Below are 25113 nucleotides of genomic sequence, written 5' to 3'. Positions count from 1 at the left end.
ACTTATATTGCTTTCATACTGTATGGCCATGGCAGGCTTCTTGCTAACTGTTCTTATAGCTTAAATTAATCCATTTCCATTAATCTATACCTTGCCACATGGCGTGGCTTACCGGCATCTTCACAAGCTGTTTCTCATCATGGTGGCTGGCAGTGTCTCTCTGACTCAGCCTTCCACTTCCCAGCTTTATTCTCCTCCTTGCCCCGCCTATACTTCCTGCCTAGCCAACGGCCAATCAGTGTTTTATTGATTAATTAGCAACACATTTGCCATACATCCCACAGCAGGTATACATATTTACAGCAATGTGGTGTAGTGTGTGTGAGCCCTGCCACCAATGCCATATAGGCTGTACTGGGGACAGTGCCTTTTCAAGCCACTGAGCCCCTTCCACCAATTGAACCAACATCTAAGCCAGACAAAAGGTCAGAAGGGACTCATCCATCCCTGTAGATGCCTGGGACGTAGATGGTGGGAGGAAGAGCAGCAAACATACATCGCTGCTGCTGTCAGCCTCAAGTGTCATAAAAACAACACACGCCCCTGCAAAGGATGGTACAGGATGAAGACTCATAGCCACTGGTGGAGCTCCTGAGAACCAGAGACTTGCTGTGGCTTAGGGGCCCAAGTCTTAGCCATAGATGGGCATCTATATCACCTCTTCCTAGACTCAGGGAGCTCTGTGAAAGAGGGAGTTGGAAAGAATCTAGGAGCAGAGGAGGGAGTGAACTGTTACGGAGCACTTTCCTCCTAAATACAGCATTCCCTCCAAATTGAAACATGCCCATGCCAAGGTAAACCAGAGGTCAGGTGACTGAAAAACAGAAATTTGGACTTTTCTTGAAGGCATCAGAGCAGAAGTATGAGAAAGAATAAGCAGTTGGTAGAAGAAGGGACTCTGGCCAGCAAACTTCAAGAAAAAACAAACCAGACATTCCAACTGTGGAGCTGCCAGCAAGATGCACAGAGCTCCAGGGCTGCAGCCTTTCTGGGCCATCACCCACTTTGAAGTGGGCTTTCCAGTAATGAAGCTCAGGCTTTTGATGTATTTGTCTATTTTCATTTTGTTTTTTAAGTTGACCCTGCTCCTTGTAAGAAATTCCTCACCCATACTTCTGTTATTGGTATACTCATTACTTTGGTCTGACATAGGTTTCCTTTCTAGGGTTAAGTGATTGTGTGTGTGTGTGTGTGTGTGTGTGTGTGTGTGTGTGTGTGTGTGTACTGGTTAGTTTTAACTATCAAGTGGACACAACCTAGAATCATGTTAGAAGACAGTCTTAATGAAGAATCATCAAAATTAAGCTGGCTTCTGAATGTGTCTTTTGAGGATTATCTTGTTAGTTGATGAAGAAAGACCTAGCCCATCCTGGGTGGCACCATTCCCTAGGCATGAGGTCTTGAGCAATGTAAGAGAGGAGAAAACTAGCTGAAAGCAAGCCAGGACATCCTCTCATCTCTGCTTTACCAGCATTGGAATTACAGGCAAACAACTGTGCCTGGATTTCCCCTTGGGTGCTGGGGATCTGAATTCAGATCCTCATGTTTGTAAAACAAGGATTTTACTGACTGAAAAAGTAAACTTCTCTCCAGAACCAAGGCTTATCACTCTTGACAATGAGTGGGGTTGGTGTGGTCAGTACCTCTGCAGTTTGCTCAGTATCCCTGCTATGAGGTAAGTGTCCCTTCTCGTACCTTTTCACTGCTTCTTCCCTGCTCCATGTGTATAGATGTGGGAACAAAAGCCCAGGTGCACAGGAAGAGCCCTGTGTGGAGCCTCTTCACATCACACTGCCCTGGGGTTCCTCTCTGTCTGTTCTGCGGCACAGTTACCATCTCTGAGTGCTTTTCTTCCTTTCCAGTACACCACCACGTCACACACAAGATGTCTGTATCTCATGGTGTTCGTGTCTTTGGTCCTGAGGAGGAGCCTGGAGAGCGTGCAGAAGCCACAGTGGTCAAGGAAGCAGATCAGCCCCAAGGCAAGTCGTGGAAGAGCTCCAGTATCTTGATGGAAGCCTGGGGGCTAACCTCAAGTCAGAGACAAATAACCATACCCAGCCTGCTCCTTGTCCACAGAAGCCCTGATATAGTAAATGCTTGCCAGTTTCCATGACTTAAGCTCTAGATGTCTGTTCTACCCAGCAGCAGATGATGAGTCCAACCCCCGATGAGATGTTTTCCCAGCTTTCCAGGCCTGTACATTAAAATGGTCCCTGCCTAGGACTTACTTAAAAATAATCAGAGATTCTAGTTGATGAGCCTGAAATGAGTAGAAAAATCTTTCTCTGTTAACAATCATCATAGGTTTCTGATGAATCAGGAGGTAAAAATGAGAAAGGCTGTCACAGATCAAGCTGGAACTCCCAGACTTGATCATAATCCATTTTTCTCAAGGGATCAAGGACAGACAGCATGCTACCGATGACCAGTGAGTATTATTTGGAGAGTGACTACCAAGGACTGTAGTACCAGGCCTCTTGCTGGAGGTTTGTTTTCTAAAGAAGGCTGCCCTGGACCTATGTGTGCATGGTGGCCTTACATCAACAGGAGCAAAGCTCTAAGCACCGCCCCCCACCGCCCCCCAAACACACACACACACACACACACACACACACACACACACACACACACACACTCAGGAACCATGGCTGTCTTCTGATCACAGAAGAGTGGAAATATCACAGTGGCACTTCGAAAGCAGGCAACGGAACTACACCTGTGCCTGGTTCTCTGGAGATCTGGCTCAAAGTGAGCCAAGCTCCATGAAAGATGCTTGTGGCCTTGAGACCCCAAGATGAGGGTGTGCTGCTGAACTCAATGCCCATGTCACTCCCAGCCTGTGAGTGAGCCATCCCACAGGGCCAGCCCACAAAGCCAGTGTCTGTTACGGCTCCATGCAAAGGCTTAAATGTCATAAAAACTTTCCCGCCAGACTTTCCCACCAGCACCTCCGAGTTCCTCATTTACAAATCTAGTCAAGTTAATGGTGGTTCTCAGTAAATAAACGCTGGGATCTTTGGTGTCCCAGCTATAAGAAAGCCCCTGAGGCTGGAGAGAGAGAATAAAGGCAGGGTTTCTGTGTTCAGCTTCACGGCTACAACCAAGGAGCAGAAAAAAAGCTACAGAAGGAAAGATAAAGCTAGCTGTTCTAAACAATTCACACCTTCGTTTCTCACGGACCGGCAGCTTCATCTATGACATACGTAGGTCTAAGGTGGAAAGAAATGAGAATGGATGGGAGAGACCGTGACACTAGAGCCAAAGGTTGAAGACAGACGGGAGCTAGCTGGCCTCTGAATGCTGGGAAGCAAACCCTGGGGTGAGAATTCTGAGCAGTTCCTGAGTGCAGAGTTCCAGAGGTGAGTGGGGGCTGGCAAACAGAGGTCTGTCCTGCATACCGGGCTGAAAAAAGCATGCCTACTTGATCGTACCCTCTCCCTGGGTGAGCCCCTGGAGGTTTCAGGATGTGCACCCCCAGAAGGTGGAAATGCTCTTTTGTTTATGAAAATGAAAGCAAGGGCTCTGAGAATCTATTCAGTGGAAAAAGAACTTCCCACAACTCAAGCATTTCTAGTTACAGCCTGCACTTCCCGAGGCTCAGCCTCTGATCACATGTTCTCAGCATGGCTGAACACTCATGATCTCTCCATAAACATCTGCAGCTGCTGTATTGCTGGCTACTAGGAAGCTAACGTGGCCGTAGACAGAGAATGTGCATACGCCTCTTAGAGAAAGAGACCAGATACGCTAGAGATACTATGGTTACCAGATCCCTCTATAATCCAGCTTTCTAGAAAAGCTCAGGCTCTGGGCAACTCAGAGGCCAGGACTCCTGAAGTAGAGGAAATAGGAAAGGAGGGTGTTCTGCTCTGGAGCAAGCAGGATGTGCACACAGAGAGGGCTGAAGCTAAGTCAACACAGGAGGGCTCTGGCTGTGGAGGAAACTGCTTTCCTCTCCAACAGAAAGAGAGATTAAACACACACACACACACACACACACACACACACACACACACACACACACACCCAAGCCCTGCACCAGGAGCCTACAGAGTGAGTGAGCAGCCAGAGGTCCAGAGGCAGGACAGAAGTCAGGGCTTTGGCAGGGCCAGGGACTCAGGGACAGGCATAAGGTCTGAGCTAAGTATAAATGGAGGCCACCCGGGGGGGCGGGGTGCCTTGACTTGCAGGGTATCACAGGGCTCCTCCAAGCTCTGCTACTTGCTGACTTTGTGCAGGGTAGGAGGTGGGCTGGTGGGTCCCAGACAGGGTGACTGTAACCAGCACTCCTCAGCACTAGAGTAAGAAAACCTCATGTGGTAAGGGAAGGTGGACTCCTCAGCCTTCCTCCTCCTCACCCTTTCGAAGGCTCAGAGTCCCACTGTCTGCTAAGTGTGGTTTGAAACCCACAAGAATGTATCCAAAGGAATGCTCAGGGCATGTCTGACTCAACACAGAACCTGGGGAATGGTGCATGAAGCTCATTGATAAAGAGCGTGCCAGGCCTTAGCAAGACTTTAGTTCAATCCTCAGAACAACAACCAATAGTAAACCCAAACCAAACCAAGTCCCTCAATGAACATTGGTCTTGCCTTACATACCACTTATAACCTGGTAAAGGACTCATCCAGCTATGCTGTGAGGCTGCTAGCTGGTTTCTATTCTACCCCTCTTCTTCCTTGTGAGCAATAGAGACAGTAAGGTGGAATTCAAGATGCTCCCGCAATAAGAGTGAGACTATGTGATGCAGGCCTTCCCTGAGAAAGGGTGCAGTGATTGCCCTAACATGCACTCATTTAAGCTCACAGACATGTCTAGTGGAAAGAACCCAACCACATAAGATGTATAGCTGAGCACATGAGGCATGTCCTTTCTCCTCCTCCTCCTCCTCCTCCTCCTCCTCCTCCTCCTCCTCCTCCTCCTCCTCCTCCTCCTCCTTCTTCTTCTTCTTCTTCTTCTTCTTCTTCTTCTTCTTCTTCTTCCTCCTCATCAATTGGGTCCAGGTACCTCCAGGAAATCTCCCGATTTTCCCAGTGACATCACTTAGATGTGCTGTCCTAGGGACTGGAGCCCATTTTCTCCTTTTGTTTGGAAAGGTAGACCAGATGACATTGTCTAAAACAGGGAGCACTGACCTGGTCCCAAGAGAGAGTGGGAAGCAGAGGTGGCATCAGACTGGACACTCCATGGACAGAACAGCCGTGCCCACACCTTCTGCAAAGCAAACAGAAGCCTCAGAGAAGTGAGGCAGCTGCCTGAATAAAAGTGGAGATGTCTACCTGTAGGATCTTCTAGGGAGGAGGTGGAAATCTCCAGTCAGAGGGGATACATGGTTGCTTCACATAGAAGACCAAACAAGAGGAAACCATTCTAAATTGCTGCAAAACACTTGGCTTTGGGCACTAGATGCAGAAAAGACAAGACACAAAACAAAAGGTTTCTGAGAGCCGCTGGAGTTCCCAGGGAAGGCTGAGGAGTGGGCTTTCTGAGCCTCAGGGACCACAGGACCATTTGATAGCAGGAAGGAGACTGAGCAGGGCTGTTGGTGGCCGGGTCCCAGCCTCATGGCTCAAGTTTCTCTGTGGCCTGCTGGATATTTTCAGAACAACTGGTCCATGCTCACCCACCCTGTCCTACCTGAACAAAGACCTGGGAATGAATGAGAATTCTGCTCTGCAGCTCTTTCATAGTCTCCTGGCAAAGCTGCTACAAGCTATCCCTTGACCACTATAGTCATATTTTCCAAAAAGAGCCAAGGACTTAGGTCTGTCAGAATAAAGCCGTTCGGATGTGGGATTGGGAAGTTCTTCTAATCATTAGAATACTTTATATTTAAAATGCTTTATATTAGCCAAGGGTCTTTAGAGGAACAGGACCAATAGAATGAATATCTCTATCACTGTCTATCTCTATCACTATCTATAGATCTACATCTACCTACACACACACACACACACACACACACACACACACACACACACACAGGTTTTATTGGGCTGGCTTACAGGATACAGGATAGATGGCTCAACAATGCCTATTTGCCCACAGGAGAGGCCGAGAACCCTGCAACTGTTCAGTCCATGAGGCTAGCTAGATGTCTCTTCCGTCCCAGACTAGAACTGAAGGCCTGAGGAGTTCTGGAGGGTCATTCGTCTTCAGTGCAGTTTGGAAGGTTCAAAGTCATGGATGGAAAGCTTGCATAAGCAGTAAGAGGACACAGACACTCAGCAGTAAGAGTTAAGGTGGGCAGGCAGGTGGTTGTACCTTTTCCTTGGATCTTCTCCCATCTGGGCCATAGCTGATAGTACTACCTACCCTGGGAGAAGGTGTTCTCCCCTCAGTGAAGCTTTCCTGGAATGTCTCCTGGTTTCTCCCTGTGCTTCAGATAAACAATGTGACGTTACAGATAATCACCTTTGGTGCCTCTGTCAGCTCCACCATGAACCCTTGTCCCAGTGTCTGCCACACCCAAAGACCATCTCTCTAGTGAGAGCTCAAAGACCACACACTCATTTCTATACCAGAAATCTTGCATGTATGAGTGATGTAGCTCTTTGGGGGGTTGTTAATCCAGTTAGCTGTGACATCTTAGTAAGTTGAAAGCCTCTTAAGCCCACTTGTACTCTATCCCTGCATTGTGTTTATCCCAAACCACCTTGACATAGATACATTTGGTCTTTTGCCAGGATGGAAGCATTCCTCTTCTACTGTGAACAATTGTTTACTCTGTTGTTAGCCTCTGAGGTGCTTTGTGATTTACAGTTTCTGTTGAAGCCATAAAGAATGACATAATTGCCTCTCGACCATTGCCAGCAGTATGTTGTGGGGGTATCTTTGTGGATTTCTGTGGGCCTCTCTAGCACTTTGTTTCTTCCTATTCTCATGTGGTCTTCATTTACCATGGTCTCCTATTCCTTGTTCTCCCTCTCTGTTTTTGATCCAGCTGGGATCTCCCACTCACCCAAGCTCTCTTTCCCTCGACTCTCGCCCTTCACTACCCCCACTCATGTCCAGGCTGTTTATGTAGATCTCATTCCATTTCTCTGTCGTTGGGCGATCCCTGTGTCTTACTTGGGGTCCTGTTTTCCAGGTAGCCTGCCTGGTGATGTGAGTAGCAGTCCAGTCATCCTTGTTTCACATCTAGTATCCTGTTATGAGTGAGTACATACCATGTTTGTCTTTCTGAGTCTGGGATACCTCACTCAGGATGATTTTTTCTAGATCCATCCATTTGTCTGCAAACCTCATGATGTCATCGTTTTTCTCTGCTGAGTAGTATTCCATTGTGTATATGTACCACATTTTGTTTATCCATTCTTCAGTTGAAGGGCATCTAGGTTGTTTCCATGTTCTGGCTATTACAAACAACGCTGATATGAACATAGCTGAACAAGTGCTCTTGTGGTGTGGTTGAGCATTCCTTGGGTATATGCCCAAGAGTGGTATAGCTGGATCTTGGGGGAGATGGATTCCCAATTTTCTAAGAAATCGCCATATTGATTTCCAAAGTGGTTGTACAAGCTTGCATTCCCACCAGCAGTGGAGGAGAGTTCCCCTAGCTCCACATCCTCTCCAGCATAAGGTGTCTTCAGTGTTTTTGATCTTAGCCATTCTGACAGGCGTAATCCGAACTGACCTACTCTGGTGATGGGATGGCCAAACACCCTAATTGTCGTGCTAGAAACCTCATCCAACTACTGAGGGATCTGGATGCAGAGATCCATGACTAGGCCCCAGGTGGATCTCTGGGAGTCCAATTAGCGAGAATGAGGAGGGTTTATATGAGCGAGAATTGTTGAGACCAAGGTCGGATAAAGCACAGAGACAAATAGCCAAACAAACGGAAACACATGAAATATGAACCAATGGCTGAGGGGTCACCAACTGGATCAGGCCCTCTGAGTGGGTGAGACAGTTGATTGGCCTGATCTGTTTGGGAGGCATCCAGGCAGTGGGCCCGGGTCCTGTGCTCATTGCATGAGTTGGCTGTTTGAAACCTGGGGCCTATGCAGGGTCCCTTGGCTCGGCATGGGAGGAGGGGACTGGACCTACCTGGACTGAGTCCACCAGGTTGATCTCAGTCTGTGGGGAAGGCTTTGCCCTGGAGGAGATTGGAATGGGGGGCGGGCTGGGGGGAAGGTGAGGGGGGCGGGAGGGGGGAGAACAAGGGAATCTGTGGCTGATATGTAGAACTGAATTGTATTGCAAAATAAAAATTAAAAAAAAAAAAAGAAAAAAAAAGAATGACATAATTGCATACTATCTGTCTATAATGAACTCTTATAATCCCATACCAAAGTCGCCAAACCCCTGCCAGTGTGTTAGAGGTCCCTGTCTTCCATTCTTGCCCAGAAATCATCATTACTACTAGTGGAGCGTGGATTAAGACTTTGGGACTTTCCATAGGCAAAATGAGACTATGTGGTACACTACACCAGGATGCTTGGGCATGGAAAAAAACATGATTCCTCAGGAACTGTAATGAACTCTTAAAGTTCATGCTAGGCAAGCATAAGGTGATCTAAGGCTGGGCAGAATGAGTGGCTGAGAAGAGTATGGAGCAGAGAACTAAGCTGATGGTTGCCCTAGACTATGCCTATGGAGCCTCCAGGCACCTGGTCATCTTCCCAACACATGCCACTCATACCTTCGTGTAGCCACAAGTTTCTCCAGTCCTGCCCAGAGCCCTGCAGTTGGGACGAATCTCTCCCACTCACATCCTGCAGCCACTTGGTTCCAAGTAAACACACAGAGGCTTATATTACTTACAGACTGTATGGCCTATATCAGGCTTCTTGCTAGTTAGCTCTTATAACTTAACTCAACCCATTTCTATTAGTCTATATGTTGCCATGTAGCCATGACGTTACTGGGCCACAGGCATCTTGTTGCTCCTTAGGCAGCCGGCTGGTGTCTCCCCTGACTCCACCCTTTTTCATCTTGTCTTCAGTTTGAATGTACTGTCTAACCTTAGCCTGCCCTGCTATAGGCCAATGCAGCTTTATATATCAACCAATCAGAGCAACACATACTCACAGCATACAGGAAGACATCCCACAGCACATTCCCCTTTTCTGTCTAATCAAAAAGGAAGGTTTTAACTTTAACATAGTAAAATTACATATAATAGAACAGTTATCAAGCAAGAATTACAGTTATAATATCTAGTCTATTTGCATTTGGCAAAATTAAAGACAATATTTTATCTATCCTATATTTGTGAGTCTAAAGTTTCATATCTAATTTATCTTTTATCATAACCAAGGAAAATTACCTAGGATGACAGAGACGTGACCTCCTCTCTCTTAGCCCTGTACATGGACCTGCCATGGAGGGACCTGGTACCTCCAGATGTGTACACATGAATCCTTGTGGGGATTTTCCTCATGTTCCTTTCCTCTCTGGACACATTTGCCCAACTCAGTGTGTTCTCTCACTCAAGTTTACTCCAGGCATCTCCGTGTCCTCTCTCACTTTCTCCTCAGACGTGTGTTGACACCTAAACTTCATGTCCCAAACTTCAAGCTACACTTTATGTTTGGGGTGAGGATTCAGGTTAGGCTTAAGTGTGTTGATGTGCAGAAAACTTTTACTTCCTGGTGGTACTTTCTTTTTTTTCTGCATCCATGTGGAGAGTTTATTATAATAGAGAGATGAAGAGAAAGATAGGAAAGAGAGAGACAGAGAGAAAGAGAAAAAGAGAGAGGGGTGTTACACACCTCATGGAAGGAAAAGCAGAAAGAGAGCCTGATGGTACTTTCACTAGCAGAGAAAGACAGGGAGTTTGCTAGTGTACATCACAGGGCTGGTCCTCTGTGGTTCCCATGGAAACCACATCCATTTACCATGCAAAAGTGATGGCTGTCTGGGGTAAGCTACAGCAGCGTAGCTCAAAGACCATGCCATGCAAGACAGCTCTACTCTACTCGTTCAGTTGCTGATGTCACACTTACATATGTATGTATCGTAGTCCAATACCAGTGATTAATATGTCTTCATACATTAGTCATTGAATCATGTAGACCAAATATCATGCGGTGCTGGCTCTTACTGTGTATAGAACACTGTGTGGCACTATGTTATTTACTTCTTGGATTAAGACTGGATCTCGTGGAGCACAGTCTAGTCTAGAACTGGCTGTGTAGTTAAAGATGACCTTGGAATGTTGATTCCCTTGCCTCTGTCTCCTAAGAGCACTCAGTTCTATAACTTGTCATGTGCTCATCTTTACCAGAGACCTTTATGCTTCCTCCAGGTCCTCTACAGGATTGAATCTTCCCAACCAATGGCTCCACAAATTCTTAAAAATTATTCCTATCCCACAGAGAGATCTATCAACTCCATTTTGATTGGGCTTTTGAGATTTTTCTGTTTCACTGAGGAAAGGTAAGTAGGTCTTCCCAGGCTTGGGACCCAATATTGCCACAAGGCCATTAGTCATGGGACTAGTTTGTGCCTGGTACCCACCTTAGAGGTCAGGCTTGGAAGAAAACCTCGATCACCATGGAGCTACAAATGTCAGCCAGTGGTGTCGTGTGGAGCTCTGATGTGTGGTGTGTCTGTAGGGTTCTGGGCACCTGCCAGGTAAGGAGCAGCTCTCTGAATCACAGGAGCTTCCAAGCTGACAGAGAATGCAGAGAGTCAATCTCTGTGGACCATGGCTCTGAAGGTAAAGTTGAGTCCACTAAGTGTCTGCTTGTGAAGATGAGTTTCGGAAACCCGGTCTTCATATACCACTAGCTCAAGTGAAGAAATGGGAAACATGAGTTTGCTTATGCCGCCTCCCCACCAAGAGAGAAAGGTGTCATTGACTCACTTTACTCAAGAGCAATGGGCAACTAAGCGACCACCGAAGTGTGGTTAGGGAGGGACCATCTCCTCCGTTGTGTTTGGCAGCATGCCTCCACTCTGTCCCTCTGTCCCTAGACCATAATGGAGTGCCAACATTGACGGGTGTGGCCAAATCATCATCCCACTAGTATTCCGTGGAGGCCATGTCATCACTGATCAGCCACTGTGTGGCATCTGGCTCTAGAACCCTCATCACAAGGTGAGTCCCATGTGGTCTCACATGGGAAACAGAGACAGCAACACTAGGAATCTTGCTTGTGGGCCAGAGGAGTGAGTGTGTGCATGTCCACTGGGGCAGACCTTTGGTTCTGCTGCAGATTAATGAAGCCAGGTCTGGGAAGGGGCATGTGTTCTGTTGCCCTGTTGGGAATGAGCTAGGCAGATGCAGCACCAAGGTCTCAGAGGAGGTTGGGTTGCTTTGTTAAAGCATGTCTAAACCCTATATGAAGTCAAATTACTGCAAAATAATATATAGAATTAGAGTTTGTGTCTGTCAGGCCTTCACATATGGTCACCTCATTCAGTCACCAGTCTTATAGGAATATTGGCATGGTTCTAGAAACATACTTTGTGGTGGCTCATGATTGTTTTGTTGTCATGATATTGAAGAGGACCAGGAACCAGGAAATGACACCTAGACCATGGGCCATATGTCTTATTATAGACCCTACATGGTCAGCAATGAGCCAGAGTGTGACAGCACATGGCTGTTTTTTATGTGGTACATTTCTGTCTTTTGAAAGGATCAATGTCACCACTTGCAGAGGACAGAAGTGTCCATGAACTCTATGTTGATAAGTCCCTAGTTGAGGAGGAAATAATTTTTAAGAAGTTGCAGAATTCTTAGAAGATGGGAAAGCATTGTCCACCCAGGCCTTTGGCTTGCTACCTGAGAGCAGAGTGTTAGGTGAGGTACAGGCCCTTGAAATCTGCACCATCACCCTTTGCTTCTCTGTCCCTTCCTCATCCTGACAGTGGGAGTTGTTTGGGAAAGTGGCAGCCTCTGGGTACCAGGCTCTTCAATATACATTGTTTTCATGTAGGACAAAGATCTCCACCTCACAATGGAGCAAACACTGTGGACCTTATCAAAGACACCAAGGAGCTTGTTCTGGGAAATAGAACATGTTCAGTTTGGTTACTCTGTAATTTCTGAGCCAAACCTATTGATTCTAGCCATGGTGACCTCTGTGACCCCAGGATGTACGTAGGGGTCACATGTCAGCTCTATAAGATCCCATGGCCATGCTTTGGCTTCTACTTCGCTGGTTCTATTTGATGAATCCTGTATCAAAATTTACTTTGAAAATGTATTTACCCAGTCTCAGTGGAACAAGTGTAAGTGAAGGCGGGATGGGGGCAGAGCACAGGACCCAGCATATTGCTACTGTTTCTGACCATTAGCTCCAGAGCCCTGCAGATGGAGGCCCTGCTTGGTGTCCCTACCCAGGGGAGGTCACAAAGGAAGGAGACAGGCTTTGTACCCACCTCTCTTTAGTCTCTGACACCAATGAAAATGAACTTGCTATTTTTTGCAGAGGCTGCAGCCTCAGTCCTAAGGAACATGGGACTTTGTGCCAGGCTATCCATTTGTCCGGAATATTCTCCCTTTTTCATAGCTGCTTGGCCACGTCTTACAACCTATACCCAGGGCTGCCTCCACCTGGCAGCCCGCACTGCTTGGTCCTGGTGGCAGTGATAGGCAGAGGGTCATGACAGTTCCCTTACTGAGGAACTGAACACTTGCTTTTCTGGGGTTCTGGAAAGGCTCCCAGCTCCTCAGGGACCTATGAGGCAGAGACCTGCTGTGGAGGATGACAAGAAAGGTTTCTGATGAAATGCCAGTTACTGATTAGGCTCTTATCTCTTCCCCCATATGATATGGGGGCTTGGAAGAAGATTCCATGGGAAAGCAATGCACGGGGCTGTCTGTTGGAACACTTCGGCATATTCTCCAGCCTTTTATTTTTTTTGCTCTTGTTGGTCACACTGTGTGGGTGGTCACTGCTCACAAGCTTCAAGCTTCTGATTTTAGGATGTTTGTCAACCAAGTGAATAAAAGTCATAACATTAGAAATGCTGACTTGGCTGACAATGCTCCATCCAAGAATCGAAGGTTATCTAGCAAAAAGCCTAATACCAAGCATGAGAAGGCCTTCTTTGAGTTGTTGGTTGTCCAAGAGACTCCCAAAACATACAGGCTATTGCTATTGCCCTTGGTTGCCCCTCAGAGGTGGAGTGGAAAATAAGTCCCTATTGATGAAGACACCAGGCACTTTAGACATCGTGCTCAGCGGTCCCTGAGCTGAAACTGACCCACATGTTTCCTCCCTGTGGACTAATTTCCATGGTTCCAGAAGGCACCATGCAAGCTCCTAAGTGAGAGAAGCAATCAACAGTTCTACTCACCTGTGATGCCTATGAACCACGACAATGGCTAGCATGGCACTCTAACCCCCACGGTACAGTAGTGGCGGTAACCAACAACTCTCTAGTGGAACTTCAGGTTCCCTCAACAAGAAGCATGTCATGCCTGGCACTGGAGACCTCACCAGCTATCCAGGGCTAGTGAAATCGTAGATATTGGAGCAGAACCTACAACCACCACTTCACAGAGCCAGCAGATCCCTAACTACACTCAAGTATTTCTCTTTACGCCTACAGACAAGTGGAGTTCTCACCCCCATCAAGGAAACTTCTCTCTGCAACAGATGGAGACCATTACAGACAACTACAAACAATCCAAATACATAGGAGTAGAGCCCAGGCCCAGTGGATACATTTACAAAGCAACTCTGGCACCGAGGGCTCAGAAAACATGAAGGAAGCTGAGGAGGAAAGATTGTAAGAGCCAGAGGATCAGGGAGTTTGCTCTCAAATTGTGTCTCCTAGTAATGTCAGGAGCTACATCCATAAAGAGTCACCAACGTGACTACTTAAACATGTGCTGAACAAGGACAACAGCAATAGATACGGCAAAGTGGACGGGGAAAGACCATGAGGCCTTGAAACTCTACAGAGAATCACAGGCAACTGAGGAAGGCTGGAAGTGGAGAAATGGTCTTCCCCAGGGAAGAGCACACTACTGGCTATCCAATACCAAATGGTCAGCCCTGAAAATGTACACACAAGTAACATACGGAGCAGGTTCTATTTAGGAATATTTATGTACGTACATATTCATATATGTATTTAGCAACAATCAATGAAAAAGAAGCCACAGATTTTTAAAAGAACAAGGAGAAAATATGGGAGGGTTTGAAGGGAGGAAAGGAAAGGGAGAAATAATGTGAAAAAAAATGCTGAACCCTGGGCTCTTTGCCAGTGATGGCCACAGCTCCTTCCCCCAGGTGCCATGTGCTACTCAGATGTCTCATCTACTTGCTCAGGGCAAAACATCCTTTGTAGTAAGGAATATTGTCACTGCAGTGGACTGTGGCAAGTTCAGATCTTCTGTGGGTACCCTCCAGTCCTTCTGGGAGGGACAGGGGCCCCTCTCTCTGAGCTGCTGGTGCACTCCTGCTTAGTGACACCTCAGTCACCCATCCCACAATGTCCTCGGCTGTGTTTGTCCCACATTCTCATGAGGAATGGCTACGGGTCAAGCCACAGAGCTCATCAACCTTTCCTGTGCCCTTGTACGGTGCAGATGGGAGGCACCAAATCACTCAACAGACCTGCAGATAGGTATGATGTGTGGACACATTGCATTTTGAGACTGTCCTTTCCTTGGGACTGAAATGCAGAACAGGCGAAGGTACAGCCTAGTGACAGAACACATGCTAAGATTGCATGAGACCCTAACTCAGTCCTGTGCAGCCATAGACACATGTATGCATGCATATATGTATATAGGGAGAGAAACAAAAGCATGTGTGTATGCATACACATGTACATGGGGAGAGACTCAAAGACACAAGGCAAGAGCAAGGGTCCCAGGAGCCTGTTTGGAGAAAGGAGCTGTGCAGAGTCTGGAGTTCTTGATGACGTCACTTGTCCTCTCAGTCTGGAGCAGGGCTAGACTCAGCACAGAAGACAAGGATCAGGCTGTAGGGACCATGTTCATGCTTCATGATGTCTTCACAGCTGAGAAAAATGGGGGGTGCGGCGAGGAAAACCCAGCACAGGAAGTCTCCATATGCAGAGCCTCCGAGGAGGTGGGTGCTGGGGTCGGGGAGGAGGAGCAGACCACCTGAGGGGAAGGCCTGAGGGTGAGGGGTTGGGTTTTGTCAGAGGATTAATTTGTCACCTTGTCTTTGGTGCTGGTGATCAAAACCACACTCTGCAGATGAACTACACCCTCGCTTTGTTTGGAGTTTGGAGAGGCTCAACCTTCCACTTGAGATAATATTTTGTTCATGGAGAGTTTGCTCAGTGGCTAGGAGCATGTACTACTCAGCTAGAGGACCCAAATTCAGTTCCCAACACCCTCACAGGGTGACTTACCACAGACTAGATGTTCAGCTCCAGGGAGTTGAATTACATCTTCTGGCCTCCAAGGACACTAAACTACACCTCCCCCCCATAATTTAAAAAAGAAAAGTACATATTTTAAAAAAACCGACACTGCAACCTGGAGAGATGGTTCAGTGGGTAAAGTCAGTTACCAAACAACCAGATGACCTGAGTTCAGTTCCTGGAACCCACGTCAAAGGTAGGATGAGAGAAACAACTCCACGAAGTTGTCCCCTGACTTCCACACATATGCTGTGGCATGAATTCACTCACACACCTACATCATGCACACACACAATAACAGTGAACATACATTTTAAAATCTGGGTATTGTGGTGTTCACCTGGAATCTTAACACTTAGGAATGGAGGCAAGAAGGGTCATTTTTAGGGTCATTTTGGGCTATATAAGTGAGTTAGAGACCAGCCTGGGATATATGAGATCCTGTATCAAAAACAAAAGCAAAAAAATAAGTTATGGTAATCAAAATAGTATGACTCGGGCAAAAGAATGGACATATGTACCCGAGAACAGACAGAGACCAAAAAACAAGTACAGCCAGTTAATGTTTAAGAACTGCACCATGTCCATTCATAGCAGGGAGAATATACTCTTCAAAGGAGAGTGCCTGGACACCTGGATGGTTGCATGCAGAAAGATGGAGCTGTCACCTACCTAACAGCATGAACAAAATTTGACTCAAAGTGTATCAGCCACCCAACTATAAGCTAAATGAAAAAGAAGAAAATACAAGGGTAGGTCTGTATGACCTTAGGGGTTTGGGGATGTGACAATGGCAGAGCTGAGGAGACCTGAGGGTTGATGAAAGCATGAAGACCTCAGTTCTAGAATCAAAACCCACAACAAAAACCCTGGTGTGGTACTGCACAGTTATAATCCCAGTGCTGTGGTGGTGGAGACCCTGAGGCTCACTGGCCAGCAATCGTAGTTGTTTGTCAAGTTCCAAGCCAGTGAATGATCCTGTCACAAACATAAAAAAGGGTGGAAGGTGCCTGAGAAATGATATCTGAGGTGTTATGGCCTTCACATGTATATGCAGTAATGTACACACACATACATGCTTGAAAACATGTGTACAAATGCACAAGTAACATAAAAACTTCTGTGTATCAAAGTATATTATCAAAGTAGTGAAAAGAGCCCAGAGAATGGGAGAAAATATCTGGATGCTGTACTATGTCCAATAAAGGCGACTATCCAGAGTATGGAAAAACACCATAACTCTATAACCAAGAGGCAGAGAGAGAACTAAATGAGCAAGGACTGGAATCGACACTTTCCAAAGAAGATGAAGCAGCCAGTGCTGAAAATATGCTCAACATTATTTTAGACATTAAGAAAATGCACACCACAGCCATAACTGGAAATTACTTCAGCCTACTCATATCACTGTGACTAAAATAAAATAAAAGGAGTTGGTGAAGGCAAGGAATGTAGAATGGTATGTGGAATTTGCCTAGAAAGTTAAGTCAGAATTTAGTGTAAGATTCAGCAAATCCTTTTTGTTTAAGACTTATTTTATTTTTATTCATGTATATGTGTGTGCAGGTGCTCTCGGAAGCCAGAAGAAAGGCTGTCTGATCCTGTGGAGCTGGGGTTATACGTCACTATGAGCTGCCTGACGTGAGTGTTGGGAACAGAACTCAGGTCCTCTGCAAGAGTAGCAAGCATTCTTAAACATGGAGCCTTCTCTCCAGTCCCTCAGCGATTCTCCCAGGTGTGTCCCCAAGGAATTGAAAGTGGGGATTGAGCAGGTACTGTGTAACAGTATTTATTGCAGCACCATTCACAACAGCCAAAATGGGGCAGAACCTCAGCATTGAGGACTGACAAGAAACACCCAACACCAATATATACATAAATTCAGCCACAAGATGGACGGAGTTCTGGAGTGTTCAACAATGTGGATGGATTCTGACAGCAAAAGGATGGGTGAAATGAGCCAGGTATAAGGGGAATGATGGATGATGGCACTAACATGGACTATCTAGGACAGGCAAACACATAGAGATGGAAAGTGGGTCAGAGACTACCTGGGCCTGGTGAGGAGGCGTGGGACTGATTGCTTAAGGGGCACAGAGCTTCTGTCTTAGATAATGAAAATGTTTTGTGAACAGACAACATAGATAGTTGCTCAACACTGAATATAACCAGTGCTATCAAGGTGCAAACTTAGAAATGACTAAGAGTCTTCCTCAGTCACTGTTCTATTGCTGATGAAGAGTGGAATATTCCTTTACATTGTGTGAATATATGTCACTATGATTGGTTTAATAAACAAGCTGACTGGCCAGTAGCTGGACAGGATAAGGTTAGATGGAAAAGCCAAACTGAGAATTCTGGGAAGAAGAAGAAGAAGAAGGGCAGAGTCAGGATTCTCAAGCAAACACAGAGAGAAGCAAGATGGGCATACATTTACATTAATTTAAATGTAAGAGTTAGCTAATGACAAGCCTGAGCTACTGGCAGAGCATTTATAATTAATATTCAATTCCTTGGGGACACACCTGGGAGAATCGCTGAGGGGCTGGAGAGAAGGCTCCATATTTAACATGGCAAAGCATAGATAAGAAATATGGGTTAATTTAAATGTAAGAGTTAGCTAATGACAAGCCTGAGCTACTGGCAGAGCATTTATAATTAATATTAAGCCCCTGTGTGGTTACTTGGGAGTGGCTTGCAGGACGGAAACTTCTGCCCACAATGAAGCACTATGCCTCAGTGACACGGCTCCTACAATGAGGCTATACCTCCTAATCCTTCCCACACAGTTTTACTAACCAGGGACCAAGCATTCAAACATATGAGCCCATGGGAGCCAATCTCATTCAAACTACAGCAGGGCAAATTGTGTGTTCTATTTCAGTCTCTGTCTCTCTCTGCATATGTGCATGACTGGTAAATCACATCATTTTCCCTGCTGCCTTATCTTCATCCCTCAATCTTGAGTGATCATGGCTCCACCTATTTCTCTACACATTTGCTGTTCGGGAACCATCTCATGATGAGGTAGATAGTCTGTGGGTTTTGGTGAAGGTCCTCCTTCCTTTATTCTGTTTTTCAATTCTTACCTGCATCACAGTAGGTAATGGTGCTTTACTTCTCTTAATGGTCATGTAACAACTCTTTTGGACCTACTATTGTACAGACACACTATTGTACGGACACACTATTGTATGGACACACTATTGTATGGACACACTATTGTTTTTACACACTATTGCTTACTTATCCGAGTTCAGCTCATGGACAGTTGAGTTGCTTCTCCTTTTCATCTATCATGAACAAGGCTGCTGGGAACTTTCACGTGCAAATTTTCCTGTGGAAGTTATTTCAATTTCTCAAGGCACCTAAAGGGTGTGGCCTGGCCTCCTATCATGATGACTCTGTTCAAGTCAGTGCTTTCTAAGGTGGAGCACTAGTCACATCTCACCAGGGTCCCAGACCCCGCTTCAGACTGTGTTTGCCATAAGGACCACTTAGGAGAACAGATGGGAGTTCTTCCGAAACTCAAGCAGAGTCAGCCTGAGACTCAGCAGCCCTTACAGGAAGTGCTCAGGGTGGGAACTAAACAGCTGTGCACACAAAAGCCTGTGAGGGAAGATCAATAAAGCGTTATTCATCATGGTCAATGGGAAAGACTCTGATGCAGGTTCCTTTTCCAGGAATATCTTGAGTAGGTAAATCCAGAGAAGGAAAGTGGGCTGGCACCTGCCTGAGTTGGGGGATGGGAGGAAGGGACCATTCAGGAGCAAGTTTCCTGGTGGAGTGGGGTGGGAGGGTGGTAAAAATATTCTAAAATTAGAATGAGGTTAGTGCCACAAGGCTTTGTAAATACACTAAAAGCCACTGGGCCGTGCACTGGGAATGGATGGACTTTATGCTGGGTCAACTGTAAACCTATTTAGAGAGGGAGAATTCAGTTTTGTTTCACTGTTCCATTACAGTGCTTTTCCCTACACACATGCTGAGATTTAATTTTCCACTCCCCCTTCCTCCATCCCTCTCTCTTTCTCACACAACTGCCTCTGTCTCCCTTTCTGTCTCATTCTCAACTTCTCATTTACCTGGTTGTCTCTTCAAAAAGACCACATAAAACTTATCCCCAGTTTGAAGGAACCTCTGCTGACATCTCAAGCAGGGTTGCAGGGAGCCAGCTCGGCATCTAGGAGCTCCGGGGATCACAGGTCAGGGAGAGCCCTGGGGGCCTCATCCTCCTCTGTTTGGAGACTCACATGGATGTGAGTGACATGTGACACCTCAGATATGTCCTGGCTCCCAAGCACTCCAGCTGATCCCAGGAAGTCAGGCCAGAGGGCTGAGCCCTTGCCCTCTCAGAGACTCTAACTACCCTAACATAAGTCCAAATATTACAAATGACAGACACATAAGCGGCAGCAGAGGCCTTGGATACAGCCACCTCTAAGACAAGTGTTCTGTAAATTCTTGATGCTCCCTAAAGAACAATGCATGAGCAGACACTGGTAGATAGACTCTGCAGTGCAGAAGTTCCCCTTGACATTTCTAACAGTCCCAGTCACGAGGGAGGGCTGCTCTTTAAAGACATTTAGGCTCCAGGAGCATCAAGTTTGTCTCTTAACCTTGTGCATTGTTCTCTTTCCATTTGTAGGACAGAAAAAGATTTCACCAATTCCAGTCTACTAGGGTTGAGCAGGACCAGGCCTTTCATCGTGTTTCCTTCTATGCCCTGCACGTCTCCTCAGTGTGGTTGTATTGTGTTCCTCAAAATATTGTGTACTCTAATAAACTTATCTGGGGTCAGAGAACAGAAAAGCGACTAGATACTTAGGATAGGCAGTGGTAGCACACGCCTTTAATCCTAGCATTCCAGAGGCAGAAATCCATGTGTTCAAGGATACAGCCAAGCATGGTGACTTGCGCCTTTAATCCCAGAAAGCATACCAGAGGTGTGAAGACCAGAAACTAGAAGCATTTGGCTGGTTAAGCATTTTGGCTGGTTAAGCTTTTAGGTTTTGAGCAGCACAGTTCAGATGAGAGCCATTCGGGTATGAAGACTCAGAGGCTTCCAGTCTGTGGAAACAAGATCAGCTGAGAAGTTGGCCAGGTGAGGTTAGCTGTGGCTTGTTCTGTCTCTCTGATCTTCCAGTGTTCACCCCAATAACTGGCCTCAGGTTTGATTTTATTAATAAGAACTTTTAAGATTCATGCTATACCTCAGGAATACTTATTTGATGTCATAAAAGTTCCCAAAAGGGTGTGCTGGGGAAGAACTGGCTTGTACCTTCCCTTTGCTTGTGCCCTCCCTCGCCCCCTTTAAAGTATCCAGCACACTCAAGTCTACCAACTATGCCTTACATTAGCTTATTTTTCTTGTCTTCTTCCTTTAGACCCAGACCTAATGAGTTTGGAACAGCAGTTTCTCTCTACAAGGGCGAGAGGCCCTGAGTCATTGCTGGAGGTAACCCATAGCATATGTGACCACAGAAGCATCCTGAGACTCAGAATCTTCTCCATGCTGTGGGATGCTCTCTTGCACCAGTTTTTCAGTGAGTGGGTCTGTTCTGAGGCAGATGAAGGGAAAGTGTTAATACCCTGTTGTCCTCACCCACTCTGTCTCCAGTATTGACGTGTAAGGTCTGTGGCTTTACGTGTGACTCTTCAATAAAAGGAAACAGTTGAAAGTTTAGTCAGTTAAACAGCATAGAAGTCAAGACACAAATCAAGACCCTCTTCCAATTTTCCTTCTGCAGTTCATGAGACATGGACCTTAATGTTGTATACAGAATGTCTTCCTGTGTCAGTAGGCCTTGTGACCTCATTTTTTACTGTGTTAAAATCCATCTGTCATGAAATTTACTATCTCATGTGTCCAGGTATTGTCCAGGACAGTCTCATTCCATGCAGCCATCTCTAGAACTTCATTAAGCTGCAAAATAGAAACTGCATGTATTTTGTATGAGTTCCCGCTCCAGTGCCCCTGGCTCTACTTCCTACTCCAGGGACCCCACATAAGCAGGATCCTATGGGATTGTTGATTTTGTTGCCAGCTTGTTTCAGAACTTGGCGTATGGTCGTGTGTGTGTGTGTGTGTGTGTGTGTGTGTGTGCGCGCGTGCGTGCGTGCGTGCGTGCGTGTGTGTGTGTGTGTGTGTGTGTGTGTGTGTGTGTATGGGCATCAGAATCTCCCTGCTTTTTAAACAAATAGTGTTTTGTGGTCCTGAGGGACTGTTTTTCTCTGTCTGATCATGTCACTGGGTTGGGACTGTTTCCACCTTTGGACTCCTTATTCAGGACATTTGAATGGGTTTTTGGACTAAACCTTGGTTCAGCTCACTTAGCTCTTAGATGAAAAGTGCTTTCTCCCACAAAGTTATGTATCTCTTCATGTCTACCTGTGATGCTTTACCACATTCAGGGTGGCCTACACAGGAGCAGATGGCCTATCTTCATGTGCATTCCTCTACTGTGTGCCTGGAGACTCCTGGCAGTCAGACCTGGTTAGCCAAGAGGAGGTGACATGATGTGAGCCTTCCGTTTGTGGTATGTCCTTGAATTGTTTGGTCAAATAATAAAGGGATGTGAGATTGAGAGAGGCCAGAGGAAAGGCCAGATCAGTGATAGGTGTACAAGGAGGAGGTGTCATAGACAGTGAGCGAATATCAGGGACTGCTAAAGTGGGAGGCAGATATGTGCATGTGTTTGGAGTGGGGTGGGGCTTCTCATTAGAATCAATACTTTGGAACGGAAGAGGAATCATAGGAGGGAGCCAATGAGCCTGAGCACCATGAACTGGAAGGACAGGGGGGATGAGTTAGGAGTGGGGAAGACAAATTTGGAAGGCTTTAAGTCAGGGTGTGGCAAGACTGTCATTATGTCTAAACTACTATGGCACAGCCACCAGGAATGAACAGTTTGAAGAAGAGGAGTGAGGCAGAATGGCCATGAGGTTGGCTGTTGTAGTGGCCCCAGCATGAAACAGAGTGCTGAATCTGATAGTGCAATTAGAACTGAGAAGCAGTGGGTGCACTTGACATTGATGTTGGGGGTAAACCAGTGGGGCTGGAGATGGGTTAGACTGAGGCAGAAAGGGAAGTGAGAGATGATGAAGATGCCCCCATTTTGTTCTCATTGGAGTTTGATGGACCCAGCAGTTTGGAGGGTATAGTTTACACAAACATGTGTCCAGCATGTGTCATGGGGTTTAGCCCATCTCTTACTACATGTACCAACAACGACAGAATGCAGTCTGACTCCAGAGCCCCTTCCATGGCTCTTCACACCATCAGGAGTAGGCAGTGGCCAGCAGGCAGTGGGCAGCTCTGCCAGACCCTCAGACGCTGCTTAGCTTGGGGACTCTGTATTAGATGTTCCTATACTACTTCCCAGATTTGCACCATTACTTCATCCATTATTGATAAGAATGATGTTTTCCTATCATGAGACATGAAGAAGGAAGAATATGGAAACTGCAGAAAAAGAAAAAATAAATCTTGTCTTTACCACATCCCTGTTATCTCTCTTTTAAGGCCATAATAACTTGCCATGAGAATAAAAGTATTTCTGTAAGATTTTTTTTACAGTTCTATCAACTTATGTTCATTTATAATTACATAGATAACTAATTTTATTTAAAGAAACAGTGTCTTAGTTTTGTTAACTTGGCCCGGGTTCCCACCATTTCTTCCATTCACATAACAAATCATGTTATAGCAACACACAGACTAATAACACTCAGAAAACAGAAAATTTACTTAGATCGTATATCACAGCCAAGTTTCATTCCTTTTTGATGTGATGAAAAAAGCAGTGACTTAGGGGAGAAATGTTTTCTTTTAGCTCTTTGTTGTTGTTTTGGTTTTTCAAGACAGGGTTTCTCTGTGTAGCTTTGCGCCTTTCCTGGAACTCACTCTGTAGACCAGGCTGGCCTCGAACTCACAGAGATCCACCTGGCTCTGCCTCCCGAGTGCTGAGATTAAAGGTGTGCGCCGCCGCCGCCGCCGCCGCCGCCGCCACCACCACCACCACCACCACCTGGCTTCTTTTAGCTCTTAATTCCAGGCTACCATCCACCTTTGCAGGGTCGAGGTATAAGGAACTTCACATAGCCCGTGGCATCACTCCTACAGTAAAGACCAACAGAAAGGAATGCATGCATGCTTGCTTGTGCTCAGCCTCCCTAGTCCAAGACCCAAACCCATGGAATGGCTACCAACAACTGGGCAGGTCTTCCAACCTCACTTCATATAAGACATTTCCCCCATAGACACACTTACAGGCCTTCCTGATCTAGACAATTCCCAGGCTTTTCTAGAATGTGTCAAGTTAGTAATTAAAACTAACCATCTTGGTGTGTGTAGGGGTGGGGGGTGGGGGGTGGGAGTGTCTCTCTCTGAACCTGGAGCCCTGTAGTGGGTAGCTGTTCCAGCTTTGACCTGGAACTACTACCCCCCATTGAGGTTTCTGGTAACTGTCATGCCTACCAGGCGGGGCCGAGATAGGAGCCCTTAAGATCTGAGATTCGGATGTGCCGGCTCTCTTGGTTCCTGGATCCTGGATGCTGGAGGTAGACGGAGCAGAGTTCTCCAGAGAACACCGCTGGACTGCACCTCTCCCGGACCCTGTAACCTATCCCTTCACTTGTGAGTTACCCCACAAAATAAACTCCCTTTTAACTACGTGGAGTGGCCTTAATACCTCCACAAATAGAGCTCCCCACTTCAGCTAGGTGCTGGGCAGCACTGGGGTTCCATGCATGCATGACTGTGCCCAGCCCTTCACATGTGCTCTGGGAATTTGAAGTTTCCCTGGCTTCCCTGGTTTTCACTCTTCTCTGAAGCCTCCTCCCCTGTTTGCATGTGGCTGCTTATGCCAACCTCTATTGCAAATGTCATGGTTTTTCCTCCTCCATGTCCCTCCTGTATGAGGATGCCAGGAGAGGGCACTGAGTCCTCCGGAAGTGGAGTGACAGGTGATTGACCCACCATTCAGGTACTGGAAACTGAACCGAGGTCCTCCACAAGAGCATTAAGTGCTCTTAAACGGTGAGCCTTTTTTCTAGCCCCCTGAATTCTTTTATTGATGAGACTAAGAACTACAGAAAGGACCCTCAGTTTCCATGGTGACACTAGAGTGACTCCCTGAAGGTTCCTCTACCTCCATATAGTATCCCACACTGGGGATCAAACCTTCAACACATGGCCTTTGAGAAACACTGAGCATCACGTGACCCTAGGGCGTACCCTTCCCTTCTCAGCATCCATGCTGGATCCTGGGCCTTTAAACTCTCATTGAAACTCTGTTCTCTTGCTCTGGTATCTGCTGTACCACTCCAACAACAGAACCCTCAGAAGGATGAAGTGGGTCCCAGGACCAAAAAGTTGAATAGGCTCTTCTGTCTTTTTAATACCCATGACCTCATGCACAGCACTGTGGAAAAACTCAGCTCTGAGTACCCACAACAAGAATGATGCCTCCTCTTCCTTCAGCTGTAAAGCAGCACGGGCATGACCCATGTGGTGCACATGCACCTGCCTGTCTGGCAGAGTGAGCATGTGCAGACAGATCTCAGGCTCCCTCTTTGAAGGGAAGTCAGACTACTGAAAAGATGGACCTCCCAAATTAGTGTTTCTCTGGGAGTGCCCCGCTGGAAAAAGAAATGGCTGAAGGCCTGAACTCAGCCAGAAGAGGACCTTGTCTCCTGGAGAAAGATTGACAGCATATGGGATGACCTTGCAGGAGAGACTTAGAGCACAAGAAACAGTGGGCAGGGGATCACCCCTTGCTGGGCTGTTGAGTGAGCACA

At 46.4% G+C, this 25113-nt stretch overlaps 2 long non-coding RNA genes across 3 annotated transcripts in view; both read left to right on the top strand.

The window, feature by feature from the left end:
- Nucleotides 1–1999, top strand: part of LOC131910960 (uncharacterized) — a 30403-nt gene extending 28404 nt beyond the window's left edge. The window contains exon 3 of the long non-coding RNA XR_009379261.1: nt 1863–1999. This is a non-coding gene — a long non-coding RNA (uncharacterized LOC131910960). The remainder of the gene's footprint in view (nt 1–1862) is intronic.
- A 7-nt stretch (nt 2000–2006) lies between these two features.
- LOC131910961 (uncharacterized) lies at nt 2007–24813 on the top strand. Of its 2 annotated transcripts, XR_009379264.1 has the most exons (8): nt 2007–3362; nt 6116–6245; nt 10259–10389; nt 16879–17047; nt 19961–20416; nt 20700–20858; nt 21727–21851; nt 23795–24813. It is a non-coding gene; the product is annotated as an uncharacterized LOC131910961 (long non-coding RNA). The 2 variants fall into 2 exon arrangements; XR_009379263.1 differs by having other exon boundaries at nt 19961–20858.
- The last annotated feature ends 300 nt before the right edge of the window (nt 24814–25113 follow it).

This window comes from Peromyscus eremicus, chromosome 5 (genome assembly GCF_949786415.1).
Source record: "Peromyscus eremicus chromosome 5, PerEre_H2_v1, whole genome shotgun sequence".
Taxonomy (NCBI): domain Eukaryota; kingdom Metazoa; phylum Chordata; class Mammalia; order Rodentia; family Cricetidae; genus Peromyscus; species Peromyscus eremicus.
The sequence above is the reverse complement of the archived record's forward strand: the minus strand, read 5'-3'. Positions and strand labels throughout refer to the sequence as shown.